Raw genomic sequence first — 20,025 nt, forward strand, 5'->3', positions numbered from 1 at the left:
TCAGTTTAGGATAATTACCTCAAGAAATGTATTGGCTACAGAGGATCTCAGCATATAAGTGAACAAGGCATATATTTTCACAGTGGCAGAATCCTTTGCTAGAATACGGCTCTAATACATAAATCCTGATCTGTTACAATTCCTTACTGGCTATACACAATCTGCTGGGTAGAGTATATCACACACATTTAATTCCTAAATCATCAAAGCTTTAGGCATGTTTCCCTACTACTAGTCTAAGATTTTTCAGCAGTATTACAGGTGGTTATCTCACACAAGAGGCAATATAATGTACATTCCTTAAAAAAAAATCATTCTCTATTTTGGTTTTTGGTTCTGGTCTCTAATATGATGGATTTGGCATATGTTAAGATTTATATTCTTGCTAAGGTATGTTGAGATTAAATTTTCAGTTATCACTATGACAGTATTCCAAATTCTGTATTTTATGTATCTGAAGGCATACATAATTGTTTCAGGAAATCTATATATCAGAGTTAGCAGGCAATCACATTGCCAAAGTTCTACCCATAGACAACAATCTAGAGCAAAAGAACTATCTTCTCACATGCTTTGTACTGCCTCCAAATCTGTGTGCTTAAATACAAGCACACCTCCAGAATCAGCCACAATACCTATAAACTGTTTCATGTCAAAACCTTAAGAAAAATTTCCTTGCTTACAATATTTTTTTTTTTTTTTTTTTTTTTTTTTTTTTTTTTTTTTTTTTTTTTGACTTGAGACAGATTCTCACTCTGTTACCCAGGCTGGAGTGCAGTCTTGGCTCACTGCAACCTCCGCCTCCTGGTTTCAAGCGATTCTCGTGCCTTAGCCTCCTGAGTAGCTGGGATTACAGGCACCCGCCCCTACACCCGGCTAATTTTTGCATTTTTAGTACAGACGGGGTTTCGCCATGTTGGTCAGCCTGGTCTCCACTCCTGGCCCCAAGCTATCTGCCTGCCTCGGCCTCCCAAAGTGCTGGGATTACAGGTGTGAGTCACCATGTCTAGCTGTTGCTTACAATTAACCCAGAGATCTTTCTATAGTTAATGAGAGACCCTTCTACTATTTCCAGAATATCCTAGAAAGTGAAACATAACTCCATTATTGACTATTTCTGAAAAGTACAACAAAGCCACAAACTCTTACCACTTTCATGCAAAACTGGTATTTCCATTTTATGAATACTTTAAAGAGATGTATAATTTGAAAGCAAATCTCAGCAGTTAAACACGCTTATGTAACAAAAGAACTCCAGTTAATAGTCTTATTTTAGAAGAAAAGGAACAGATTATAACTATTTAGAATAATTTTGAAAAAAAAAAAGGCTTTCTATTCCATGTTACTGCCAATTAATGAAGAGAAGAAAAACAAAGATGTAGAAAAAAAATGAAAATGACAAAAAGTAAGGAAAGGTCACAGCACCCAGACAGAAACACAAAGATACTGGGGCAAAAACAGAGAATAGTATACAGAGAATATGTATCAAGTTGATATAGAATTGTGAATGGAATTGTTGTAAAGATGATCGTGAATTTAGTGGTAACCGGTTAACTAGGAGGATTTCTTTAAATTATAAGGATCAACGATGATGTAACATTTTTATATTCAAGGAATCACTTTGTGTGGTCTAAAAAACAGCTGCACAAAGAATCTGTTGTTCATCTTGCAAGATCTGTATCTAAAAGCTTATGAATATATACACTGAGAAACATTTAATGCCATGTTATAACAGCCTAAGTCATAGCAACCTGTAAGGGACCACCAAGACTGTCTAATTTTAAGAAAAGTCCATATCAGATTATCAATTTGTTCATTATAGCAACTTAATTTCAACAGATATACAAACACTAATTCTTTTGACTTTCTTCATTTTCCTTTCCAGTGTCAAATTAAAATAATTCAGATTCTACTCACTTCCAAATGAGTTTTCAGAAGTCAATATCATGAACAGTACTGTATAAGTTGTTATAATAATAAAATCTGCCAATGAAAGTACTAACAATGGGCCCAACAATCACTGATTTATTAGATGTTCCACTAGAGAACATGTATTTAGATAAAAAATTAATGTACTACATTCATTTCAATTAAGAAAGAATAGTTATCAAATTAATTTTTTACTTTTATTATAAGCATTATGAACAAATAACAATCTACAAATATCAGAAGGAAGAAATAAAATACTGTAATACCCTGGACTAACCTATGAATAAAGGAGATAATATACGTGAGAATTTTACACAAAGACAACTTTATCTTAGTTGCTGAAGTACAAATATGTGTTTACTAACATGTTTTTAGTATTCATATCCAATAAGTATACTTAAAAGAAGTTTTAAAATTTATGAAGAAATAAACTCTTAAAACATGGTATAAGACCAAATGTCCACAAATTCATTTTAAAAGGGAAATCTAAAGGGGGTAAAAAAAGATGGAGAGCATGCTAAGACTGTAAATGATGTCACTTCAGAAAACATGTACTAGTCTTAGGAGACAGGACAGACACTTCTCAAATATTAAAATTAATGAGGAAAATTGAGAATAAAGCTGTTCTATCAGAGCCTCTCAAAAAGATGGTGCTCCGACTGAAAGCATGGTGGAGAAAGCACTGGTCTATCATGAAGCCTGTTTAGAATCTCAGTATTTAGCTTTACGACAGTGGGAAATTTTGTTAAACATTTTGGAATTCAATTTCCTTATCTTTAAAAAAATGAGAACACTGGTTTCTTCTACTTTAAAAAATTCTCACTCTAGGGTAATGGCAGTAAACTAAAACTTAGAGAACATATAGAGGATTTTAACTCCAGCTCCTCAAACAAGTCAATTATATTTAATTTTCATTTACAAAATAAATTTTAGCCAAAATTTTTCCAGTTCCCACTTCTTAAAGATTCATTTTACGAAAAGAGAACTAAGAATGGTCCCTTAGAAGTAGCAAGCACATAAATAACTTATTTGACTATCCTCAGCAAAACCTCAGCAGCTCATGGGAGACATCTGCTGCTGAAACAGGGAACTTAACGTGTGTTAGCTACAGGAAATAAAAGGGCAGATGTGAATTTTGTTAATTAGAGAGCAAAACACCATTAGGTTAAAAATGGAAGAAAAACAGTTTTACATGCCCATCAACTTCCTATGTGGCAGAATATAAACACTAAGCCACTGATTTATATTGTTATAAAATATAAAGTCACTGACAATAGAAAAAATTAACAAATGACAAGAAACAAAACAACATAAGAGTCAAACATGAGTAGGATGCTTTACAAGAGATACTAAGGGTACACCTGGAAGAATATACTTTCCATACTAAAATTATCTAGTTCTTTGACAAGAAACCAAATTTTGGAAGAAAACAGAAAATGGCAATGTACAAAAGAATGTAAATGATGAAGTATTCCAATATTTTAAAAGAGAAGAGAGAGGGTTCAGGAAGTTCAAAGTGTGGAGTCTGTGGTAGATTTTTTGACAAAATGCAGAATAGGTTAATACACATAGGTTTTGCCAGATCTCAGAAGAGGCCTCGAAGAACACTGGACACTTCTATGAAAAGTATAACATAAGAAACAATCAGGCGCAATAAGTTACATCACCTGTTTAGAGGCGCTAGACTAGCAGACTTGGGTAAATATTATGTCATAAGGAATTTGTGAAAATTGTCTAGTGTCTTTATGAAAAAGCTGGCAAAAAGAGAGAGGATAACACAGTGAAGACTAGTATTTGTTTAACAACTGTATTCAAGAAAACTGGCGTAAGAAGAAATACCATGCTATATGGGTCTGTGTTTTCTGTTTTATTCAACATTTCCATCCACGATAGGAAAAAAATATTTTATAGTTTGTAGTTAATGGATGACTTCCTATCTGGGACATTATGGAGAAGACTCTGTACCTAGTTCATAATGGATGTTCAAGAAATTATCTGTTGGATTTCCATACAATTTTTATAACAAAGATTCACTCCCAGGGAACCTGGGGTAGAAAATCTCTTCTAAAGTTTAAAAGGACATAAGAGGTATGACTCATCTAACATGCACTTTAGCAACTTACTGTGTAATTTCATGACAAATAAGCTATAACAGGCAGTATCTATATAATAGTGAGTCTTGAACAACATGAGCTTGAAATGTGCAGGCCCCCTACTATGTAATTTTTTTTTTCACTAAAAATTACACTGAGTTTACCTACCTCTTCTGCTCCCCTTCTACCTCCTCCACCTCTACCACCACTGAGACAGCAAGACCAACCTCTCCTCTTCCTCCTCCACCAACACAATGTGAAGACAACGGGGTAAAGACCTTTCTGATGATCCACTTGCACTTAATAGTGAAGACAGGTGTTTTCTCTTCCTTATGATTTTCTTAATAATTTTCTTTTCTCTAGCCTACCTTACTGTAAGAATATAGTATATAATACATATAACATAAAAATTATATGTTAATTGACTATGTTATCTGCAAGGCTTCTGATCAATAGTAGGCTATGAGTAGTTAAGTTTTGGGGGAGTCAAAAGTTATACGTGAATTTTCGACAGTATAAGGGTTGTGGGGTCAGTGATGCTAACTCCCGTATTGTTCAAGGGTCAACTGTACTTTTAACTTTATTCTTTAAGATAAAGGACAGGCATACCTCAAAGGTATTGTGGGTTTGGTTCTAGACTACCGCAATAAAGACAGTGTAGCAGTAAAGAGAGTCACACTAACTTTTTGGTTTCCCAGGGCATATAAAAGTTATGTTTACACTATACTAGGGCCTATTAAGTGTGCAACACCATTATATCCAAAAAAAATGTATATACCTCAGTTAAAAAACATAGCCAGACCCAATGGGTGGCTCATGCCTATAATCCTAGCACTTTGGGAGGTGGAAACAGGAGGATCTCCTAAGGCCAGAGTTCAAGATGAGCCTGGGCAACAGAGTGAGACACTGTCTTCACAAAACAAACAAACCAAAATTAGCCAGGGATCGTGGTGAGTGCCTGTAGTCTCTGCTACTCTACAGTTTTGCCTCAACCCAAGCTCAACCAGCTCAAGTATGCCTCTGAGCAATGACCACACCACCGCACTCCAGCCTGGGCAGCAGAGCAAGACCCTCTGTATTTAAAAAACAAACAACCCAACAACCTTTATTGCTAAAAAGTACTACTGACCATCTGAGCTCTCAGTGCATATTCATCTTTATGCTGGTAGAATGTCTTCTCCTGATGTTGATGGCTGCTGACTGGTCAGGGTAGTGGTTGTGGAAAGCTGGGGTGGCTGTGGCAATTTCTTAAAACAAGACAATGAAGTCTGCCACATTAGCTTCTCCTTTCACAAAAGATTTCTCTGTAGCATAAGATGCTGTTTGATGGTATTCTACCAAGAACAGAATTTCTTTCAAAAGTGTAGTCAATCCTCTCGAACTCTGCTGCTACTCTATCAACTACTAAATATTCCCCAATTCTTTGTTGTGATTTCAACTATATTTCTTTTCATTAATTTTTTGCTACAGCCTAATCTTGGAAGTGATTGTAGATCAGTCAGGGTGGTGGGAAAAGTTATAAAAATTATAGGGAAAGATGCAAACCTTTCTGGAAGGCCGGGAGTTTTGCAAAAGCTTCAAAAGAGGATTTAGCTGAAGGCAGTTAGATAACAAGATAGCAAGGGTTAGATAACAAGGGAATGTAAAGGAACTTATCTAGATAAATTTGTTTATTCCTGTCTCCAGAAACTAACTTTTGATCATTTGTGTGCAGGACAGCTCTCTACTTGGGGGGTCAACAATGTTAATTACCCACAAAATGTGTTTGCTCCAAGCCTTTCTCATTAAATCTGTGCTAAACAAATGCAAGTGTCTCTGGTTTATCAGGGTGGCTAACTCTCTTCAGCCCCTAGTGCCAGCAGCCCCCTAACCTGCTTTTCACTGGATATCCGTGTCTGAGAACTTCTTTCATCCATCGCAGGACAGACTCCGCAGGTGGTTCTCCCTGTGAGGAATGTTGCAACGGATGGCAGGGGAACCCTCGAAAATGAAGGCAAAGAGACTACGCAGTCAGTAAGTCATTGGTGCCCATTCCAAGTTTGAGGGGATTGTTCAGGCTAGGGTTTCATCATGGGACAACAGTTATCAACTCAATGGCAACAGTATATAAAAGTATTGGAACAGCTGCTTAAAGCTAGCGGAGACTCGGTTTTGCAGGCTCAATTAAGGGACCTAATGCAAACTGTTGTGTTAGATATGAGTTCTAAATTTCTTTCCAAAGAATTAATATGTCAGTACGTTCAATTCGTTGCCTTCTACTTTTAAACTTCCTTGTAAAGCAACCTTTTTTGATTACCTACTCCACCCTGACTCATTCCGATTACCTGCCCCACCCTGACTCATTCCAATCACCTGGTCCACCATTAACTCATTCCAATTACCTGCTACCTGCTCTGCCCTGACTCCCGCCAAAGCACTCACCCCGTCATTCTCTTTAAATTAGCCAATGAGAATTAGTTTAGCCTGTGCGGTCTAACCCTGGCCAACAGGGGAACGACACAGCAGCAGGGGCCACGTGTGTCAGGGATAAGAACCCTTTCCCCTCCCTTGTCCAAGTGTGTGCTCACCATTGCTCCATCTGTAAGTGCGCACCCTTCTATAGAAGTAACTTGCCTTGTTGAGAATTAAAAAGAAAATTTTATATTTGAGTGTTATTCCTTTTGAGGCACCGAAACTTTATATGTAACAATTAGGGAGCTTGCCCATGATTGCATTCCCCTCCGAGGATGGTCTCTGGTTCTCTCTCGTGAGGAGGCATGCCCTGTCCCCTTGCGGTGGCCTCAGGGGAGAGAAATCAAGACCCACCCAGTTCGAGGAATAACCCCAGCTCTCAGAAACGTGGAAAAAAATAAGAAATAAAAAACTGGCCAGCAACCTAGCTTAAAGGATTCTCACATACCACAGCAACGACTCTGTGCACAGACCAAGGAAGGAGAAGCCGTGGGAGCCGCTGAAGTATTTCCTTGGTGGTCAGGACCAAGATAAGAAAGCCGCAAGGGGTGAAGGGGGTGAAGCACTGCTTGGTCAGCGTGGCTTAGAGGTTAAAAAGAGGCAAGACATCCCCATTTCAGGGGACGGAACCTCACACAAACCTCCAGTAGTAGAAAAGGCAAGAAATTTCCAGTGGGGAAACTGAGCCTCACCCCAAAAGGCAAGAAATTTCCAGAAAGGGAAATTGAACCTTGAACCTTACCCCAAAACCATCAAGATAGGGAAATACCCCAAGCAAGACAGGGAGCAAGGGAGATAAAGATGGTAACAAAGATATCCCCCTCGATAGCCCCCTCATGCTAAAACACTGGAAGGAGAATGAAAGGACTAAACATAGGAAAAAGCAACAAATGATAACAATATTGCTGTTTTATTTGGACTCAGGGACCCATCCTCAAACCCTCAACCTTCTGACCAAAGTTTGGTCGAATGAGGATGTAACATGTCAGCCTCTAATCCGATATGTTAATGATAAAGGTCCAGTGTCTCAAGAAGAGCTAGGCTATGCCCTTTGTTGGGGGCAAAGACCTGCCCTCCTTTTTCCTTTAAAAACAAATAGGGAAGAACCCAATCTGGTACCTCAAAATGAAAGGTCAGAGGAACCAGCTCTCATGCCTAAAAATTCCAGCGCATGGGATTCCCTAGACTATCTTCTCCCATTCGGTGTCCCTAATCTTTCCCCTCAGACAGCCCCACTGCTGCCTCAGATCCCATTCCAAATTCCCTCTCTACTCAACGTTATCTTTCCTCCTTATAACCCTGACTCTTAGGAATTACCATCCCATCAGCCTGTTCCCTCCCAACCTAAATACCCCTCTCTAAAAGGACTCCAGTGTGAGGTAGAACAATGTAAAAAAGATATTCAGAATTTCCCATTTCCCTCCGTACCTAAGAGATCAGCCCCAATCTTCTTGCCTTTGAAACTTACCACAAGGAGTGTGTGTGTGGGGGCCTTGGCTTTGTAAATGCTCCCCTAAACGGTTCGGAAGTCCAGAATTTTAAAAAGGAGCTTAAACCGCTACTAGATGACCCTTACAGAATGGCAGACCAAATTGACCCATTTTTAGGACCTCAGTTTTACACTTGGGTCAAGTTAATGGCCACCTTGGGCATCCTCTTTTCAGGAGAAGAAAGAGTAGCTCTACTCTCGCTGGTCCTTCCCCTAGAGGAAGGGGAAGGAGAGGGGAGAACAGCAGCATAAGTGGCTGGCAGAGGCAGGGAAAAAAACAGCAAAGAGGAGAGAGGGAGGGAGAGAGACAGGAAGAGAGAGAGACAAAGAGGGAGTCAGAGAGAGAGAGAGAGACAGAGAGAGAGACAAAGAGGGAGTCAAAGAGAAAGAGAGACAGAAAGTCAAAGAGACAGAGAGATAGAAGTAGTAAAGAGAAAACAGCGTACCCTATTCCTTTAAAAGCCAGGATAAATTAAAAACCTATAATTGATAATTGAAGATCTTCTACATGATCCTGTAACCCTCCAATACCACCTTGTTGTCAGGGTAAACAAGGGCGTAGCCTGAAAGCACTGAGGCCACTGAAAACCCGTAGCTTTCCTATCAAAACTCCTTAATCAAGTAACCCGCGGATGGCCTAAATGCATTTAATCTGTAGCGGCAACTGCTTTGCTACCAGAAGAAAGTAGAAAAATAGCTTTTAGAGGAAACCTCATTGTGAACACACCTAACCAGTTCAGAACTATCCTAAGTAGAAAAAAAAAAAAAAAAAAGCAAAACGTAGCTTACTCAAAATCTTAAAGCATGGGGCTATTCTGTTAGAAAAAGATGATTTAACATTAACCACATTAATCATTCCTTAAACCCAGCAAGTTTCCTAACAGGGAGTCTAAATCTTAATTAATTACCATACAAAAGTCTGACCAGACCTAGGAAGAACTCCCTTCTGGACACAAACAGTTCCTCCCCGGTGACTGAGGGAAAAAGACACAATAGGTAATCAGTCATTGATAGGGAAACTCTTGTAAAAGCAGTTAGGAAAATTGCCTAATAATTGGTCTGCTCAAACCTGCAAGCTGTTTCCACTCAGACAAGCCTTAAAATACTTACAGAACCTGGAAGGAACCCTCTATACCAATTCTAAGTTAATTTGGACTAAACAAGGTCTTATTAACAGAAAGGATAATTGAAATCCCAAACTTACAAGGTTTTCAACAAAAGTAAAGTTTGCTAAAAGTTAACAGTGTAATATGTATTATCCTAACTTCTAATCTTATGGCCTTAGGCAGTCTAGTCCACAGAAGTAAAGGAAGTTCGCTTTGGAAAAGAATGGTTATTATCTTTAGGGAAAAGAAAAGGGGGGGGGGGCGGGGAATTTATGTAAAAGAATGTTATATGGTAAATTCTTGTCCTAAAATAAATTAACTGGTTGTTTAAAGAAAGGGATGTTTGCAACAAGACAGAAAGTTGAGGCATGTCGAAGAATTGTCTGTGAAAGTCGTGAAAAAAGTTACAAAAGGGACTTTATGCAAGAAATGTTTTATAATTTAAAAGTAATAAGGTCTCCTGAATGTAAAACTATTGAAGAAACAGTTTATGTGCAAGGTGTAGAAAGAAAGTAAAATATACCTTTGGTAAAAGGATTATAAGGAGGCATAAGAATGTGGATTTTTACCTACATTAAAAGGTTAAAAAAGTAAACAAATATTTTGTTTTAAAGGTTTAAACAAGTTTTGAAACGTTAATTGTAAAGGAAATTCTGTGTGTAAACCTATTGGCTAAAGTTAAAGAGGTATCATCCAGTTTTCCTATGAACTGGACATTAAAATAAAAGCACAACAGGTTTTTCTTAAAGCACTAACGTGCTCTTTAACAAAAATTATAAAAGGTTAAAAAGAGTCTATAAAAACCTTACCTATGGTCANATTTAAAAGTAATAAGGTCTCCTGAATGTAAAACTATTGAAGAAACAGTTTATGTGCAAGGTGTAGAAAGAAAGTAAAATATACCTTTGGTAAAAGGATTATAAGGAGGCATAAGAATGTGGATTTTACCTACATTAAAAGGTTAAAAAAGTAAACAAATATTTTGTTTTAAAGGTTTAAACAAGTTTTGAAACGTTAATTGTAAAGGAAATTCTGTGTGTAAACCTATTGGCTAAAGTTAAAGAGGTATCATCCAGTTTTCCTATGAACTGGACATTAAAATAAAAGCACAACAGGTTTTCTTAAAGCACTAACGTGCTCTTTAACAAAATTATAAAAGGTTAAAAGAGTCTATAAAACCTTACCTATGGTCAGCCATTAAAAATTGAATAAGTATGTCTACAAAGTTTTATTAAAACTAAGTTTAACATTAATAACACACTAATATAAAGGTGAAATTTAGCTTTTCTGGTATAAAAATCATATAGGAAGCACTGTCAAACATAAAATGGTGTCTGACTTTCAGTGATCTAAAAACTAATAAAAATAGGTGCTAAAGGAAATCTCTCAGTAAGAAGGCACCTAGGACTATAAAGTCCACTGCTAATGTCCCCACATCTAAAACAAAAGATCAGCTTCTTAGAAATTATATACTTGGTTTATCTTCCACTTTCCTTTCCTTCAAAACTAAAAGTCTTTTAGCACAGGTACCACCCCTAGAATTTCCGGTAAACAAGCACCAGCCTAAAGATCACGTTCTCATCAAAGGGTGGAAAGAAGGAAAACTTGAGCCAGCCTTGGAAGGACCCTACCTTGTGCTGCTAACCACCGAGACTGCTGTTTGTACAGAGAAAAAGGGATGGATTCATCGCACCCGAGTCAAGAAAGCGCCACCCGCTCCAGAGTCGTTGGCCATAATCCCAGGGGAAAACCCTAGGAAACTAAAGCTGACAAAAATTTAACTCTCTTTCATCTATTCTATTACTCTTTCTTCTTTCCTCACTCTACTGCTGACCATCTAGTCAATTTTGCCTCAAACTGTTGCATTTAATGCTTGCCTTGTTATATGCTGTGGGGACTTGCCAAGTCAAAGACAGATCTCTACTTCAGAAAAGTACCTTTGTCCCTCCTGACTCTCCACAGACTGGGCATTAGTAAATTGGGACCATTTAATTTGGGGAGATTTCGATAAAGACCCCAGTGTCAACCAGGAGTCTTGCCTCCCCTCCCACCCGAGATGTAGAGCTTTTATGCCGTAGTTGGTCCAACGTTCTGTGGACCACTAAAGATCAAGGATGGACTGCCCCAACTGGTTTTTGTAATTTCCTAAAACCATACATTCATTTTACTAGAGGATCATAGAAGTTAAAGAGTTAAAACAAACTTTGGCAATTAAGACAGGATACCAAGAAGCAAATGCCTGGTTGGAATGGATCAAATATTCTGTCCACATATTAAGCAAAAACAATTGTTATACTTGTGCACAGGGCAGGCCAGAGGCCCAGACGGTCCCCTTTCCACTAAAGTGGTCCTCCCGTTGACCAGGCGTGGGTTGCATGGTAGCTCTTTTCCCGGATTCTACAGCCTGGAGTAGTAAGTCATGCCAAGCTCTCTCTCTGCTATATCCTGAAGTCCGGCAGGCTGCAGGTCAGCCCCTGAGGGCCATCCAGCTTCCGTGTCCCAACACTAAGTTCACTTCGTGTCTCTCACGACAGGGAGGAAACTTGGAGACCTGAAGGGATGTTCCTTGGAGACCTGAAGGGATGCAGTGAGCTTAATAATTTTCAAGAGCTTATCAATCAGTCAGCCCTTGTACATCCCCGAGCGGATGTGTGGTGGTATTGTGGTGAACCTTTACTGGACACTGTCAAATAACTGGAGTGGCACTTGTGCTTAGTCCAGCTGGCTATCCCTTTCACCCTGGCATTTCATCAACCAGAGGAAGGAAAAATAAGACATCGTAAAGTGAGAGAAGCCCCTTATGGGTCTCTCGACTCTCATGTCTATTTAGACACAATTAAGAGTCCCACAGGGAATACAAGATCAATTTAAAACCCCAATCAAATAGCTGCAGTATTTGAGTCAATATTTTGGTGGGTGACAATTAAAAAAATGTAGATTGGATAAACTATATCTATTACAACCAACAGCGATTTATTAACTACACTAGAGATGCTGTTAAAGGAATAGCTGAACAATTAGGGGCTACTAGTCAGAAGGCTTGGGAAAATAAGATAGCCTTAGACATGGTATTAGCAGAAAGAGGAGGAGTTTGCATCATGATTAAAACTCAATGTTGCACCTTCATCCCAAACACCTCCCCAATGGAAGTATAACAAAGGCATTGCAAGGTCTGACTGCTCTATCCAATGAGTTAGCCAGCAACTCAGGGGTAAATGACCCCTTTATAGGATGGCTAGAAAAGTAGTCTGGTAAATGGAAAGGAATAATAGCCTCAATTCTTATTTCCCTCACAGTCGTAACAGGTACTTATCCTTGTTGGGTGCTGTGTCATACCATGCAACCGTAAGTTGATGCAGAGGCTCATAAAAACAGCACTTACTAAAACTTCCCTTAACTATCCTCCACCTTATCCAGAGAAGCTTCTTCTTTTGGAAAATCAAGCAAAACAACTAGGCCAAGTCTTGTTTAAAAAGTTTGAAAAGAAAGCTGTAAGGAAATACAAGGGGAGGGGTTGTTAGATATAAGTTCTAAATTTGTTTTCAAAGAATTAGTAAGTCAGTATGCTTCTTACTGATAGTTCTGGTAAAAATGGAAAAGTGGCAATTTGGTAGAAACCACACAACTCCTTTACTCACTCTGGATTTACTAGCACTTAGAGCGCTAAGGTTGGAGGAGCCTTAATACTGGCCCTGGAAACTTTTTCTGTTCAGCTCATCAATATTGTTAGTGACTCTGCTTACTCTATTTATTGCAGAACCTTGAAACAGCTCTCAAGTCCACTCTCGAGCCCACCCTGTGTGCACTTTTTCTTAAACTTAGCAATTGCTGGATCAACATACACATCCTATTTTTATCACACATATTCGAGCCCACAGCTCACTGTCTGGTCCATTGGCTTATGGCAATGAACAAGCAGATCTGCAAGTTATGACGTCACTGCTTGACCAAGCCACCCAATTTCATCAATTTTTCCACCAAAATTGGAGAAATTTAACAAAACAATTTAAACTCACCCAAAGACTAAAGAAATTATCCTGCAATGTCCAGATTGCCAGCTCACAGACACCTCCCCTCCTTCAACAGGTGTTAACCCTAGAGGACTAGAACCTAATCAGTTATGGCAAACAGATGTTACTCATGTCCCTAAATTTATAAAACTAAGATATGTACATGTATCCATTGACGCCAATTCTCACTTAATTAGCGCACATACTTTTCTGGAGAGTCCACCCAACATATTATTAAACATCTTCTCTTAACTTTTGAGTTTATGGGGCGGCCCAAAAAATTAAAACTGATAGTGGCCCAGCTTATGCCAGCTCACAATTTCAAAAATTTTGTCACACGTGCAACATCCAACATTCCACAGGCATCTCAAATAACCCCTAAGGACAGGCCATAGTAAAACATATCCATTCCACTCTTAAAAATACACTCAAAAAAACAAAAAAGGGGGAATATCAGTAAGAACCTGGCAACACTATTGGCACAAGCCTTATCTACCCTTAATTTTTAAAATTTAGATGATAAATTTCAATCAGCCATAGAAAAGCACTTTGCTAAAACCTCTCAAGACATAAAACCTGCAGTTTAATGGAAAAATGTAAATAGTAATGTATGGTGTAGTCCAAATGATTTGCTAACATGGGGAAGAGGATATGCTTGTGTTCATACCCCCTCAGGTGCTCTCTGGATTCTAGCACGACACATCAAATCATAACATGGCGTGGCTAGGACCCAACCCGGTACCAGAAATGAAGGACTTGTCCCTGCAGGACCCGCAGCCCTGGACGACGCGGCTTCCTAGGATGACATGAGTCCCGGACATTACCTGGGGGATGCTGAAGAAGACAACTCAGAAGGTTGAGCAAATCCTGCTCCAGACACAGACACCATTCACTCCAGATAACTGGTTCCTTGCTATGCTTTCTGTTGTACATTGCAACTCTCGTAGGGTATTAACCCTTCTTATTTTCTCATCTGCCTGCAACTTGCACCTGCTACTCTCTATTGGGCTCATCTCTTAGATCTGCTTTTCTTTTGCCCTGTTACTTGGGCAGACACCCCCTTCTCAGCCTGTAACAACGTAACTGCTTGGCTAGGAGGGACTGACTTACCCCCACTGGGGTCCCTCATTAATGGCACACATTGGATTAAGGTGCCAGATAACACTATATATCACTACACTATCCTCCCACTGTGCGTTAGTTATAAAAGTTCTAACCCTTACTGTGTACCGCCCAAGCTCAAGTATGGCTACATTGTGGCAAAGGAAATGCCTTAACATTCTTGGTTGCAGACTCAAACTGGGCAATACAACCAACACCACTTTCCCCAACATTCTTTCCTGTGCTAAAGAACGTAGCTGGGAAAGTAACAGATTCCACTTTGGCTGGGAGGTCTGTCGTGGAAGACAAGCCGGTAGACTCCACTTAGGCTATTATAACATCATAGACTGGAGCCCTCACTGCCACTTGCAGAGCAACCATACTAATGTCCACATCCATCGTGGCATTAATCACAGTTTTGTAGCCACGTCCCGTTCCCCTATAATTTGGGCCGATGGAGGGATGGGATATCCCAGACCCCAAGTAGAGTCCATGCAACCCCAAGACATTTTATGGTGCCTGGGACATCTTAGCATCTCCCTTAACACCTGGTATGGGACATATCATAATTCCAGTAACAACTATATTGTGACTTTTATTCATAATCACACAGATCAGTGCCTGATTTGCACTACCCATCCATATGTTTTCCTTATGGGAACCAATATTTCCATTACACCCCAAAACTCCACGTTTGTGACCTGAGTGCAGGGACAGGTTTGGTTCACCTCATGCATCACTAATTACAACATATCTAATTTAAATACTACTAGTGTCATGCTATTAAGGAGACAATCTGAAGCATTCCTACCAATTTTACACGTGATTGGCAAGGTTCCTCTGCTCTTGCCACCTGAGAACGTGCCCTGTACCAGGTCAGACCCAAAAGATTCACAGGCACACTTATAACCTGTATAGTCTCAGTCACAGTCATCTTAGCAACTGCTAGTATTGCTGTGGACTCTATTACTGAATCAATACAAACAGTTACCTTTGTAGATAACTTGGCCAAAAATGTGTCTAATGAACTTCTCTTACAGCAGGGTATAGATCAAAAGATTCTTGCAAGGCTGCAAGCCCCTGAGGTTGCCTTAGAATATGTAGGGGAGCAGCAAGATGTACTGGCATTCCGATAGCACTTAAACTGTGATTGGGAGCATAAGCATACCTGTGTCACCTCTCTACCTTGGAATCAATCAATACATAGTTGGAATGAGATGAAACAACACCTCTGGGGAACCTTACATGATAATTTAACAGCAGGCGTAAGGCAACTTAAAACTAAAATTCCAGAATCCCTAAATACCATAGATCTACAAACCCAACAGACAGCCATATGGAAGGATGTGCGATAACATCTCTTCTGGATAATCCCCACTCCTGGGGGGGAGTGGGGGTCACTCCTTGATTGGAAAAGAATGTTACTGATTATACTCATGTTTGTCTTATGTTATTTACTAATTCTAGGATGCGAAGCCAGAAAACGAGTTATAACCGCTATGCCTAACAAATCTGTTGCTGCACACATCTGTACTCCTCAATCAACAAAACCTGATGCAAAACACAGAAAAGGGGGAGATGTAGGAAATCAGTCAAGGTGGTGGGAAAAGTTATAAAAATTATAGGGAAAGATGCAAACCTTTTTGGAAGGCCAGGAGGTTTTAAAAAAGCTTCAAGAGGATTTAGCTAAAGGCAGTTAAATTATCTTAAGAGCAAGGGTTAGATAACAAGGGAAAGTAAAGGAACTTATCTAGATAAATTTGTTTACTCCTGTCTCCAGAAACTAACCTTTGATCATTTGATCATTTGTGTGCAGGACAGGTCTCTATTTAGGGGGTCGACAATGTTAATTACCCACAAATTGTATTTGCTCCAAGCCTTCCTCATTAAATCTGTACTAAATAAACGCGAGCATCTCCAGCTTATCAGGGCAGCTAACTCTCTTTGGCCCTAGTGCCGGGAGCCTCCTAGCCTGCTCTTCCACTAGATATCCATGTCTGAGAACTTCTTTTATCTATCACCCGGCCAGGGTCTACATGGCTCCCCCAGGGTCTGCAGGTCAGACCTGGCAAGTGATTACTTCTTTTATACTTTTTCCTATACCTAACATGTCAACAATGTTGACAGCATCTTCAGGAGTAGATTCCATCTCAAGAAACTACTTTCTTTGCTCATCCCTAAGAAGCAACTCCTCAGCCATTGATGTTTTATCATAAGACTGCAATTCAGTCACATCTTCAGATTCCATTTCTAATTCTAGTTCTCTTGTTATTTTCACCAATTCTGCAATTCCTTCTTCCACTAAAGCCTTGAACCCCTCAAAGTTATCCATGAGGGATGGAATCAACTTCTTCTAGATTCCTGCCAATGTTGATATTTTGACTTCCTCCTGTGAATCATGAATGTTCTTATGGCATCTGGAATGGTGACTCCTTTCCAGAAGGCAATTTACTTTGCCCAGAGCCATCAGAGGAATCACTTTCTATGGAAGCTAGTCTTTTTTATTTATTATATATATTTTGGAGATGCAGTCTTGCTCTGCATCCAGGATGCAGCGCAATGGTGTGATCTCAGCTCCCGGCAACTTACACCTCCCAGATTCAAGAGATTTTCCTGCCTCAGCTTCCCGAGTAGCTGGGATTACAGGCACCTGCCACCATGTCCAGCTAAGGTTTGTATTTTTAGTAGACACAAGGTTTCACTGGAGACAGGGGTTTCACAATGTTGGCCAGGCTGGTCTCGAACTCCTGACCTTGGGTGATCTGCTGCACTGGCTTCCCAAAGTGTTGGGATTACAGGCATGAGCCACCATGCCCAGCCTATGGCAGCTATAGTCTTAAGAAATCACTTAAATAATACAACTTGAAAGTAAAAAGTACTCCTCGATCCATGGACTGCAGAATGGATGTTGTGTTAGCAGGCATAAAAATAACATTAATCTCCTTGTACAACTCCATCAGAACCCACGGGGGACCAAGTACACTGTCTATGAGCAGTAATATTTTGAAAAGAATCTTTTTTCTGAGCAGTAAGTCTCAACAGTAGGCTTCAAATATTTAGCATGCCATGTATACAGATGTGCTGTGTGATGGTTAATACTGAGTGTCAACTTGACTGGATTGAAGGATGAAAAGTATTGATCCTGGGTGTGCCTGTGAGGGTGTTGCCGAAGGAGATTAACATTTGAGTCAGTGGGCTAGGGAAGGCAGATCCACCCTTAATCTGAGTGGGCACAACTTAATCAGCTCTCAGGGAATATAAAGCAGGCAGAAAAACGTGAAAAGGAGAGACTGGACCAGCCTCTCAGCCTACATCCTTCTTCTGTGCTGGACGCTTCCTGCCTTCAACCTTTGGACTCCAAGTTCTTCAGTTTTGAGACTCAAAGTGGCTCTCCTTGCTCCTTAAGCTTGCAGACAGCCTATTGTGGGACCTTGTCATTGTGTAAGTTAATACTTAATAAACTCATATATATATGTGTGTGTGTGTGTGTGTGTGTATATATATATATCTCCTATTAATTCTGTCCCTCTAGGGAACCCTAATACATGCTGTCATCCAGGCTTTGTTGTTTCATTTACAGAGCATGTAGAATAGCTTTAGCGTAATTCTAAGGGCCCAGCATTTTCAGGAATGATACACGAGCATTGGCCTTCAAACTTAAAGTCAACCTGCTGCATTAGCTTCTGACAAGAAACAGCCTGTCCTCCGAAGCTGTGAAAACCAGGAACTGACTTACTCCTCTCTAGCTGTGAAAGTCCTAGATGGCATCTTCTTTGCAAATAGAAGGCTATTCTGTCTACATTGAAATCTGTTTTCTAGTGTAGCCCACCTTCATCAATGGATCTTAGCTAGATCTTCTCGGGTAACTTGGATGTAGCTTCTGCATCAGCACTTGCTGCCTCTCCTTGCACCTCCATATTATGGAGGACGGGCTTCTTCCTCAAAACTTCATGAACCAAGCTCTCTGCTAGCTTCAAACTTTTCTTCTGCAGCTTCCTCACCTCTCTCAGCCTTTCCAGAAACTGAGGAGGTTAAGGTCTTGCCTCTGGATGTAGGCTTTTGCTTCAGGGAAGGTTTTGGCTGCTTTGATTCTTCTCTCCAGAGCACAACTTTTCCTTATCAACAACAAGCCTTGTTGCGCTTTCTTGATCATTTATGTGTCCCACTGATGTAGCACTGTTAATTTTCTTAAGAACTTTTTCTTTGCATTCACAACTTGGCTGATGCAAGAGGCCTACCTTTGGCCTGTATCGGCTTTTGACATGCCTTCCTCACTAAGCTTTACCATTTCTAGTTTTTGATTTAAAGTAGAAATGTAGGACTCTCTCCTTCACTTAAGCACTCAGAGGCCATTGTAGGGTTATTAATTGGCCTAATTTCAATATTGTTGTGTCTCAGGGAATAGGGAGTCCCAAGGGGAGGGACAGAGATGGAGGAATGATCGGTGTGTGGAGCAGTCAGAACACACACATTTATTGATTGAGTTTGCTGTTTTATATGGGTGTGGTTCATGGTGTCCCAAAACAACTACAATGGTAATATCAAAAATCACTGATGACAGATTACCATAACAGATACAATAATAACGAAAAAGTCTGGAATATTGTGAGGATTACCAAAATGTGACACAGAGAAATGAAATGAGCACATACTATTAGAAAAATGGTTTTGATAGACTTGCTTGATGCAGGGTTGTCGCAAACCTTCAATTTTTAAACAAATGCAGTATCTGCAAAGCTTAATAAAGCAAAGTGTGGTAAAACAAGGTATGGCTGCATCTTAGCTAAGAGAAACACTGATGTCTGAGATTGAATCTAAGTAGACAGAACTACTGGAAGAACTACTATTACATCTATTAATACTACCACCAACTCCACAACTACAACTCCTACAATTACCATTATTAATACAAACTTAGTCTTACTAGTGCCAGACACCTCTCTAAGGGCATCACAGATATATTAATTCACTTGTCAAAAATATCTTCTCAGATGGGTATTACGATTATACTCATTTTAAAGATAAGGAAACTGAGGTGCAAAGAGGTTGAGCAACCTGCTGAAAATCATTCAGCTAGTAAGAAGATGAGTCAGGAGTCAACCCAGGCAGATGGGTTCAGAATATGACTCCTTTTTTTTTTTTTGAGAGGGAGTCTCACTCTGTCGCCCAGGCTGGAGTGTAGTGGCGTGATCTTGGCTCATTGCAACTTCCGCCTCCCGGGTTCAAGCGATTCTCCTGCCTCAGCCTCCCGAGTAGCTGAGACTACAGGCGCGTGCCACCATGCCTGGCTAATTTTTTGTATTTTTAGTACAGACAGTGTTTCACCATGTTAGTCAGGATGATCTCGAACTCCTGACCCAATGATCCGCCTGCCTCAGCCTCCCAAAGTGCTGGGATTACAGGCTTGAGCCACCATGCCCGGCCAAGAATGTGACTTCTTAAACACAACTATATCATACTGCCAAGGATAGCTCCATGACTACAAGTAAAAAATAATGCTTAAAAATTTTCACTCTGGCATTTAAACAAAACCTATTACCTTTCACTTTCATGAAAGACCTTCAAAAACTTTACAAACCTATGTAAGAGATAATATCCATTTGAACTACCAATATACACAAAGAGGAGTACTGGATGTGTTATTTGGATTTAAAAGTTAAATGAAAAGCAGAATGCTACCAAAAAATGAACAGAAATATTTAAATCATTTTACTACTTCTCAAAGAGGTTCTCAGAATCCCATGATGTACTTTGTTCTTTTTCAGATGAACAGTACTAATCTTGCTATTAAATGGTCCTCACTCTGAACCCAGATATACTCCTCAGGTATTTAGTTTTTGTTTAGT

At 39.7% G+C, this 20,025-nt stretch overlaps 1 protein-coding gene across 1 annotated transcript in view; it reads right to left on the reverse strand.

The window, feature by feature from the left end:
* PSMD1 (proteasome 26S subunit, non-ATPase 1) overlaps positions 1-20,025 on the reverse strand; it is a 129,972-nt gene that overhangs the window by 77,113 nt on the left and 32,834 nt on the right.

Source organism: Rhinopithecus bieti, unplaced genomic scaffold (genome assembly GCF_001698545.2).
Source record: "Rhinopithecus bieti isolate Rb0 unplaced genomic scaffold, ASM169854v2 scaffold_13704, whole genome shotgun sequence".
In the NCBI taxonomy this organism is placed as follows: Eukaryota; Metazoa; Chordata; class Mammalia; order Primates; family Cercopithecidae; genus Rhinopithecus; species Rhinopithecus bieti.